This window comes from Dasypus novemcinctus, chromosome 11 (assembly GCF_030445035.2).
Source record: "Dasypus novemcinctus isolate mDasNov1 chromosome 11, mDasNov1.1.hap2, whole genome shotgun sequence".
Taxonomy (NCBI): Eukaryota; Metazoa; Chordata; class Mammalia; order Cingulata; family Dasypodidae; genus Dasypus; species Dasypus novemcinctus.
Genome location: NC_080683.1, coordinates 107,355,404 through 107,366,236, shown reverse-complemented (window position 1 = coordinate 107,366,236; position 10,833 = coordinate 107,355,404). Strand labels below are relative to the sequence as shown.

The 10,833-nt window shown below is 38.8% G+C and overlaps 1 pseudogene; it reads left to right on the top strand.

The window, feature by feature from the left end:
- Nucleotides 1–1,306: 1,306 nt before the first annotated feature.
- LOC101418664 (small ribosomal subunit protein eS7-like) lies at nucleotides 1,307–7,883 on the top strand (annotated as a pseudogene).
- Nucleotides 7,884–10,833: the final 2,950 nt, after the last annotated feature.

Here is a 10,833-nt window from a genome sequence, read left to right as displayed (position 1 = left end):
ACTCACAGGTGATTAAATTCATGAAATGCTCTTGTATTACAATTAACCCAGTGTTTGCTTGACCAAACAACTGGGCACCATTATCTGCCCGAGTTGACACATTAGCCTATCACATGAGGCTAGCTCAAAAATTAGAAATATTAGTGGACACACAAAAACTCGTGTCAAAAACAAATTCACCAGTTCTGATACAGAAATATTGAAAATAGTTTTCCCAGTTGTCACTTGGATTTTACATTTGTTTATACTGTCTTTTGAAACAGCATTTCTAATTTATGTTGTAAATTCATTTCGTTTTTCCTCTATGGCTAATTTCTTGCTTATACATTTACAAGTATTGCATAAATTAGACAATGAGTGACAGCCCAGGCTAAGACAGGAAACATATGTAATCGTTGCCTGAGATGCTTACTTATGAGATGTGGTTATGTTTAAACTTTCAGGAAGGATGGGATTTATGGACTACAGTTATTGAATTGAGAGCACCTGGGTTTGCTCTTCAAATAACTCAAAGTTTGTGTTTTTTTATTATTTTTTATTTGAAGGAGGATGAGAAAACTACAGTAGGAATGGGCAAATACTGGATCGGTAGGAACTGTTAGTCCTTGAGAGATGCTATAGTAGAGGAGTCTTTAAACATTTCTTTTGGGTCGAACTTAAAAGTGAAATATTTATACAAGAAACCCCATTAGACATAGATGAGATGCTTGGGTTCAAGAAGATTGGGGAAAGAGGAACAGGGCATTTAATGAGCCGGCTGTACCTCTCAGGAAGCCTAAAGTGCCACAAAGGGCAGCAGAAAATTTTCTGGAATCACGACGTGCACAAAGTCTGGAGGAAAGAAAGACCAGAATTTAAAAATACATTCTGCCATTCATTGAATATTTTAGCCATGTGGAGTTTTAGTTCTATTTCAGCATATTGGCATAACTTATAAGTTACCAGGATGTTAAAATGGAACTATGTAAATCTGTTTTTAGCCAAAGCTGAAAAGTCAGGTGCAAGAGCAACAATGAAACTTGCAGAAAATGGTGAGGGGATTCAGTTTAAATCCCCATCCACACTGGGCATATGAAAGGATTGGAGGAATTTAGTAGAGAATTTTTTGAGATAGTTGGTATGCTGTGCTTCTCCTGTACCCAAGGAGAAGGGAATTGGGGGTTCTTTTTTTTTTTGTCTTCACCTCAAGACCAAACAGAGGATCTTTAAAGATACCACTTGAAGAGAGTGATGTGTCTAAATATAAAGGACAGTGGGGGAAGCAGCTATCCCTCACAAGGGAACTGCAGGTGAGAGGCTCCCAGCAATGAGAGGCAGAAGTAAGCAAGTCTGTGAGAAACCAACAAAAGTGCGCTGTGAGATAAAGAGCACCAACAAGGCCCTGAGAGCTCAATGCCAGCTCATCAAAGGACCAGTCAAGTAAGAACTTCCCTGTTTCTTCTTTCCTTACCACCAACTAGTTCTCAAGGGATTGAAGGGACTGAGTAAAACAAATACAGAGGTGGGCACGTGAATGCTCTCCGTAACCGCTTAAGACATCAATTGCGTATCGACACTCAAGCAATACTGAGTGTGAGGGCAAAATAGAAGGCCTGCACATTTCACGACTAGACTAGACAGATGGACCTTTGGATGCAGAGTGACGGAGATGGCTCAGCAGACAGATTACAAGGGGTGCTTCCTCACCCTCCAGATCAAGTCTGTCAACTCTGAAAATGAAGCAGGAAAGATTTGATTGCCTATACCAAACTCAATTTGGTGAAAGTTTATACTTTATCCTTTCAAGTCAATAAACAGATGGCCACCTAGGAATTGACACAGAGCAGCTCCAGCTGTGGAGTAAGCCTCGCCATAGTCCTTCCCTTCCTGAGAATTCAAGTTGGGCTTCCTTTCCCTCTCTCCTGGTTGCTTGGGACCAGCCGCTGCTGCCTAGAACAGCAGACCCAGCCCCAATCCCCATCTTACTAATGTTAGCAATATCTTAGTCTCATAAGCAAAACATGGCGGAGTCCCTAGAAAGTTGAGATTTCATTTCTTCACAACCATTTATTCAGTTCTTCATATGTTTGACACTGTGATACAGATTGGGGATATTATGAAAAATAAGACATTGTCTCAGCTTCAGTGCACTTGTCATTTAGGTGCAGAAAGGAGCAGCTAAAGTCATCATGACGTAAAGAGAAAATTACAACAATAATATACACAAATTGCTGTAGGATCACTAAGGAAGGAGAAATTTGTTCTTCAGGGTTTGGTAAAACTATATATTTTAAAAATCTTACCTAAAAAAGAAAAAAACAATTAAATCCCCATTTAACCATTCCCTGTTTTTCGTGGTCACTCTGGAAGAGCATTTTAATCAAGCAACAGGAGTGCTTCCTCCCTTGGCTGCCCATGGAGCCTGCTGGCTCTTGCTACCACTTGAACAGTTGCTTCCCTCCAAGTTGATGTGGTCTCCATTGAGGGAAAAATTTAGGGTGCTATGTGATCTCTACCATCCTCAAATAGCTGCCCTACTGATCCCACTACTATGTCCAAAATGCATCTATCAGAATCATGCCTTTGAATTTATATCATCAGCATCCGAAGGCTACAGTAAAGAACCTTTGCCTCCAACTGTTTGGCTCCTGGGTGTTTTTGCATGAAGGACGTGTCCCTGATATACAAGTGGTCAGCGGGAGAACTCGAGGCAGCCTTGAGCTGACGTGCCTGCGGTCTGGGGTCAGGTGGCCTCGGTCAGAGTCTGTCTCTGCCGCTCTGCTTAAACCGCTGTGCCTGGGTTCCTTCCTCCGTGAACTGTAGATGTGGCAAAGATTTAATGCCTAGCACATTATAAGCTTTCAGCAACTGCGTGGTCTTTATTATGTAAAGACCTGAAATGAAAGATCTTTGAGAACACATTCCAACAAAAAGGAAAAGGAGAAGGGGGTAAAGATAAGAGTTTTTAAAGGAAAGGAAAAAAAAAAGACTTTAAGACTATTATGCAGAATTCTAGGAAGAAGGACTCTGCGATTCAGAGTGATCTTTCTTAGAGCCATGTTATGTTTAAAATATTCCACCTGAGAAGAAATAGGGACAGAAGGATTCAAGCTTCTTAATAGAACTATAAAATCTGCCTTCAAAATTGAACGAGAAGCAAATCTATTGCTCCTTTACAAATTCTTTGCCTTGTTATAGATGGAAATATCCTTCCACTCAGACACATGCATGAACATGAAAATATACATACAAACCACCAAATTAACTGCGTGGACAGACCGCATTACATGCTTCAGCATCTGTCTCTCATCTCTAATATGGTTCTTAACTAATTTTTATAGACTCATTCTACGCAAGATCATCAATGCCTCCAACACTCCATTTCACTTTATGAAGCTATCTGTACCATTTTATTAATCAAAATCATTATATAAATAATTAAATGAAATATTCAATTTTTAATTTAGTGGTTTGAAGTAATACCTATATATTTATGGCTTAAAATGCTTATTGTCTTAAGCATTCTGCTTCAAACTAACTGCGTTAATTTTTAGTCTCAAAATATTTTTGCCCAACGGAGCTCAATATGATTCTGACATTCATAAAATTCTGTTACAGATTTAGCCTTCAGAACCAGGCAAGGACAAAAAGCAAAATTACTAACACACTTCGAGCCAAAAGCCTTTAACTTTCCTTTCCAAAATTGCTTACTTTCTTCTGAGATTAATGGACTGTCAGTGGGTACTGGGCAATGAATAAAACCTTAAAATAAGGAAGTGTGACCCCTAGTGTTGGCCTTTAGAAACCAAATTCATGTAAAATCCTAGCTCCAGAAACGTGGGGAATCATTCGGTAGCCTGCATTACAGAACGAGTTGAAATACTTCAATTATTTTCCTTAAGTGTCTGCAGAAACATAAATGAATATTAAGGTATTATTGAGATGTTTTAAGAACACCTTTCACATGAAAACACAATTCCTCCCACATAAATTTCCACTCATAGCAAGTGTACAAATCAAAAATGAATACAGTCATAGGAAAAGGGACAAGATTTGCATGAATAGGCAAAAAAGAACTAAACAAGGAAAAAATGAAGCAGAAAAATTAACTCTTCACCACATTGACGATAACAAATTTGACTTAAGCCACACATACTTGTGTGTAGTATTTAGTAAGGAAAGCATGAGGGAGTCGCTTACTTCTTTACTAGTTTTGTATTGAAAAATACACTGTCAACAAGGTCAAGGTCACCATTCCCACAGAAAAAGGGAAATAGTTCAGCTTAAAAACCTATCACTTGTGACAAAATGAAATGAAATGAGAGGTCAACGTGGCTTACTGCATCATTTGAACTCACTGTCACTCACCAAGGGGATGCTTTGGCAAAAAGGGGACATACTAGAACAGGGAAACTTCATATGTGACATGAAGGGAATTCTTCCCAGAGAAACGATAAGGCACTGAAGTTATTTCCTATTAAATTTTATTGCCATTATTTACTAAGGCCCTTGCCTAGAGCTGGCTTGGTACCAGCACAGGACTAACAAAAATTATTAGACATACGATGCTCTCCTTTTTATTTTCAGGTGCCAGCATGGCATAAAAGTAGCTTAAGCAAAGTGTACTGAGGTCAGCTCTGCCACTTCCCTTTACTCAGATGGACTGGATAAGGGAAGGTATAGAAAGATCAGGGCAATAAAGATGAGAAGGAAATTGAATTTGGTGATGAAATTGCCAATTTAATGTGATGGGTAGAATTTAAAAGGACAATGGAACTTCTATTAACAATGACTGCTGACATGTCATCCATCATCCATGCAACACATTTTGTTCTTATGATATGCATTTATTTTTTGCTTTGTTCTAACGCTTCCATGAAAAAGAACAAATTTTGCTTAGAGAGACCAGCACAACTGTCATCTTATGCTTTCTAAGTGCCAGCTCTTCCAGCAAACAATTTCTTTTAGTCATTAAACCCTCCACATTTACAGAAGTCCTTAAACATGGCACAAATTGTATTTTTCCTTTTATTTTTCTCCTTTATCCTCCAACTTGACCCTGTAGGTTACCCCTTCACATTTATCAAGAAAAGTATGCCTTTTATTTCACATAAATAGTCCCTGGTAAACATCTGTTATCTAGCTCGTAAATGTCAATTATTTAGATCACAGATGCTAAATTATTTAAAATAATGCTTTAAAAGAATTGGATCTATAATAACAAAAAACAAGATCCTACTCTCTAAGATTATTTAGTACTAAGAGATTGACTTTCCTCCATTTATGCTGATTTCATACATTTGGTAGAAAGTAAAATACCCTTTTCTAAACTGCATTTTCAATATTTTTGTAAAAAAGAATTCATTCAAACAGGTTGCCCCAAGTTCCTGTTGTCATTTTACCCCTGCAATCAAAGGCATTCAATTACTAGTAATAAAAATACTCAGTTATTTAGCAAGAAGGCAAACTTTAATAGATGCATACATAATTTCATTTTGTATGACTGATTTACCTGCCTACTGATGCTCACTCTAGCAGAGCACTGTGCTTGGAAACTCTGTTTCTTTTAAAAGCTCCATCAATTCCTTCCAGTACTAATTTTATAAGACACTGAAGTGGCCTCTTCGAAATTCAACTTTCAAAAGCGCATAGAAATGCCAAGAAGGAGATTATAGACACATTATGCTTTTCTTTAAGTATAACTCCAACAAGTAAGACCAGTAAGATCCTAAGAAACACTGTGAAGGCACCTCTCCACACATAAAAACACACAAAATAATATCCTATTCAAACACACACGCACATGAATGTTAACTAGCTTTGGGGGAGGTGGTGTGCAAGGAAGCGTAAAAAGTGATTTTATTAACAGAACACATCTTTTTGGAGAGTCAAATTTCTTAAAGATCTGTTGAAAGAAATTATTCTTTTTATTTCATATTTGAAATCATAATTTTATATTAAAATAGTCACAATATGAAGTGGAATTCAGCAATGTTTGAATGATAGAGATAAAACATGAGCCTTCAAAGAAATTTTGCATTTTCTGGCATGGATTAAGCTATTTTCCAAGCCCTTTGGCATTGTAGAGACATTACTTGTCTCTTTGGGATACTTTTAAGGAAAGCTTTGAGGTCAATATATAATACAGAAAGGGAAGTGGATGTAGCTCTAGTGATAAGGCCTCCTCCTGCCATACAGGAAGATTCAGGTTGGATCCCTGGGACCTCCTGGTGAAAAAGAAGAAGAGAAAGCATGCTGTGCAGTGAGCCAGTACGCACGTGAGTGCCCACGGGGTGAGCCAGTGCCCACATGAGTGAGTCATGCAGCAAGATGATGATGCAACAAAAGAGAGACAAAGGGGAAAATCAAAGTGGGATAGAGCAGAAACCAGGAACTGAGGTGGTGCAATTGACAGGGAACTTCTCTCCACCTCAGAGGTCCCCAGGATTGAATCCCTCTGAATCCTAGAGGAGAAAGATGAGAACAGAGGACAAAAAAGAGAAATAGATACAGAAGGTCACAAAGCAAGAAGACACAGACAGCAAAAACAGCAGTGTGGGGGTGGGGGAGAGGGAATTTTTAAAAAATACATATATATATATAATACAGAAAATATATCATGTATAAATATGTAAAGGAGAGAAAACATATAAAGCTGTTGAAAGCAAAGTTGTGTTTATCAGATCAATGTGAAAATCAAGGGCAGCTGCCTAGATGGAAAAGATAAATGACAGATACAGATCTCTGCCAATCCATAATAGATAGAGACAGAAACACAGAGTAGGGGGATCTTTGCCTGGGGTTGAGGATCATATTTAAAGACTGTAGCAGCGGCGGACTTGGCCCAGTGGTTAGGGCATCCGTCTACCACATGGGAGGTCCGCGGTTCAAATGCCAGGCCTCCTTGATCTGTGTGGAGCTGGCCCATGAGCAGTGCTGATGCACGCAAGGAGTGCCCTGCCACACAGAGGTGTCCCCCGCATAGGGGAGCAACACGTGCAAGGAGTGTGCCCCGTAAGGAGAGCCGCCCGGTGTGAAAGAAAGTGCAGCCTGCCCAGGAATGGTGCCGCACACACGGAGAGCTGACACAACAAGATGACACAACAAAAAGAAACACAGATTCCCATGCCACTGACAACAACAGAAGCGGGCAAAGAAGACGACACAGCAAATAGACACAGAGAACAGACAACCGGGATGGGGAGGTGGGGAGAGAAATAAATAAATAAAATCTTTAAAAAAATAAATAAATAAATAAAGACTGTAGCTTCCTAGGCCGGTGCTCCACCAGAAAAAGGCCATGTTCAGTTCAAGCGAAACCCAATGGCGAAAAGCCAGATTAATTCGAGTCTGGCATTTCTCAGGCTCTTCTTGGGCTGGAGATGAACTCAACCTAAAGGCTCAGTTAAGGGAGCTGAACATATCAGCAGCCAAGGAAATTGAAGTTGGTGGTAGTCGGAAGGCTATTATAATCTTTGTTCCTGTACCTCAACTGAAGTCTTTCCAGAAAATCCAAGTCCAGCTAGTACGCGAATTGGAGGAAAAGTTCAGTGGAAAGCATAATGTCTTTATTGCTCAGAGGAGAACTCTGCCTAAGCCAACTTGAAAAAGTCGTACAAAAAATAAGCAAAAGCGTCCCAGGAGCTGTCCTCTGACAGCTGTACACGATGCAATCCTTGAAGACTTGGTCTTCCCAAGTGAAATTGTGGGCAAGAGAATCCGTGTAAAACTGGATGGCAGCTGGCTTATAAAGGTTCATTTGAACAAAGCACAGCAGAACAGTGTAGAACACAAGGTTGAAACATTTTCTGGTGTGTATAAGAAGCTCACTGGCAAGGAGGTTAACGTCAAATTTCCAGAGTTTCAATTGTAAGCCGAAATGACTAAATAAAGTATCACTCTCAGTGTAAATAAATAAATAAATAAATAAAGACTGTATAAGGAAAGCAGGGACAACCAGGAGGAAAACTGAGTAAGAATGAAATTACAATGAATGCTTCCGGGTGGGATCAGTGTGGACCGTGTAACTGGAAGCAGGGCAACAAAAGGGAATATTGGATGATCGTTGTCCTACATTTTTTAATATAACATTTATGCAATCTAAGTATCTTTAAACTTAAAAAAAAAACTTTAAAAAACTTTTAAAAAACTTTAAAAAAATTTTAAGTATTTAAAAAAAATAAAACCACCAGCACATAAAAAAAAGGGGAATATGAAAATGTGGGAATGAACAAGGATAACTGGCTGACAGCTTTGTGAAGTCTGCCTTCCTTTTAACATCAATATCCTTGGAACAGGAAGATATTTGGTACCAGAAAAACTTATATCCTGTCCTTGGTTCAGTACAATGAAAACTTTTAATAAACAAATTAGTTAAATATATAGCATGATATGAAATTAGGAAGAAATTGAGTTGTTTTAATAAAGTAAAAGTCCCCAAACCATCTGGATTAGATTAGCAGATCGGGCTACCTCAACAAGAAAACATTTACCTTAAACAAGTAACCCTTCCTTATTATATTTTCTAAAGAATTTTCTCAATATTGTAGTTTCAACCACATACCCGACGATCTCCTGTGTTCACCTACTCCCCTGCAACCCTCCCCCCAATTCCTTGAACCATCTGACCTATCCTTCCAATCCTACCCCCCTTAAGACTGCAAAGCCCAACCCAACAGTATCCCTATACCACTGTCTTGTTCCTGCACTGCACAACTACTTACCTCCACTTTATCAGAGATTTTGCCCATGTGGGCGTTAGCTCACAACCTTCCTCTCTGCCCCTATTTCCTATAAGCCTATCTTCCACTCTATAGCTCTCTGAGACAGCTTGATATGCTTAATTATCAGAGAGGTCATGTAGTTTCTGTCCTTCAATGTCTGGGTTTCTTCTCTCAACATAAGGTCCTCAAGATTCATCCATGTTATCCCATGTGTTAGTACTGTATTCCTTCTTACAGCTGAGTAGTATTCCATTGTATGTATATACAACATTTTGCTTATCCATTCATCTGTTGATGGGAATTTGGGTTGATTCCAACTTTTGACAATTGTGAATAATGCTACTAAGAACATTAGTGTGCATGTATTTGTTCGTGTTTCTGGGTATATACCCAGCAGTGGAATTGCTGGGTCATATGGCAAATCTATAGCTAGTTTTTTGAGGAACCGCCAAACTGTCCTCCACAATGGCTGGATCCTTCTACATTCCCACCAGCACTGGATGAGGGTTCCCATTCTTCCACATCATCTCCAACACTTGCATTCCTCTGTTTTTTCAATAGCCACCAGTCTAATGGGTATAAGATGGTATCTTACTGTAGTTTTTGATTTCCATTTCCCTAATAGCTAGTAATGTTAAGCATCTTTTCATGTGCTTTTTAGCCATTTGTATTTCTTCTTTGGAGAAGCATCTGTTCAAAAGTCTCTTGTCCATTTTTAAATGGTTGTTTGTCTTTTTATTTTCGAGATATAGTATTTCTTTATATATGCTGGATATTAGGCGCCTATCATATATACGGTTACCAAACATTTTCTCCCATTGGGTAGGCTCTCTTTTCACTTTCTTGATAAACTCCTTTGAGGTGCAAAAGGCTTTAATTTTGAGGAAGTCCCATTTATCTATTTTTTCTTTTGCTGCTCCTGCTTTGGGTGTGAAGTTCATGAAGCCATTTCCTATTACAAGGTCCTGTAGATGCTTCCCTACATTGTCTTCCAAGGTCTTTATGGTCTTGGCTCTTATAAGGTGTTTGATGGGGGGCATCTGGCACAGGATGCACCTGGGGAAGGACTTCTAGAGAGTAAGTGCTCATAGTGTGTTATATCAGTGGGTGGAGACACATACAATGAGCAAGAAGGTGTTATATCCTCATCCAGGGGAGACCTGGTGTTCTCAAGGGGAGGGTGTCTCTTGAGAGCATGAGTGGCTCCCAATGGGAGAGGACAGACTAATGCATCAAGTCTTCAACATTCTTGCAAGTATCTATAAATCTTGTCCTTGAAGCAGTGAAGCTTGGTTGTCACTATAGGCCCCGAGGGGAGGAGTAGAGAAGAATAGAATAGATGGAAGGGGGGTGATTTGGGGGCAATGGAAGTGCTCAGCATGATCCTGCAATGATGGATACAGGCCATGTTAAATTTCACCAAAAATTTATGTAAGTGTACAGTCTAAAATGCAAACCATAATGTAAACCATAATGGAACCATGGTTAATAGCTATGTTTTAATATTTGTACATCAGTTCCAGCGAATGTAACGTCCACATGTAAAAAGATCATTGCTGGGGAAGGGGGAAAAGGGTTTGATGTTGGGTATATGGAAGTCCCCTATATTCTCTATGACCTAAAACTTTTTTGAAGACATAACAATACTAATAATAATTTTTTTAAAAGGATGTAAACACTGAGGAAGAAATGGAAGAGGTTACCTTGTCACTATTCATACAGGGCAACACCTATTACAGTGATGAAAGCAAAACTCCAAAAATAATTTTTATGATATTTTTCATTTTTTATTAATCCAATTTATTTTAGTTTTTTTCTAAATTATTATGTATTCTATTTCTAATCTTTAAACTTATCATTACTATCTCATTTTCCTTTTAATTGAATTTGGTAATATATTAGACTTCATTTTTTAAAAAGTTTTGGATTACGGAGGGGTTCAACTATGGCAAGGGAGGAGCACTGATATAGGATGTCATTGATGGTAGATGCATGGGTGGGAAGGAGTTCTCCAGGGCATGTATATAGGGTATATAAATATGTTCATATGTTCATTGGGTCTTGAAATAGTGGGTAGAGTTTCACATGACAACGGAGGGAGTGCTGAGTTCCTAGGCAGGGGAATCTGTCA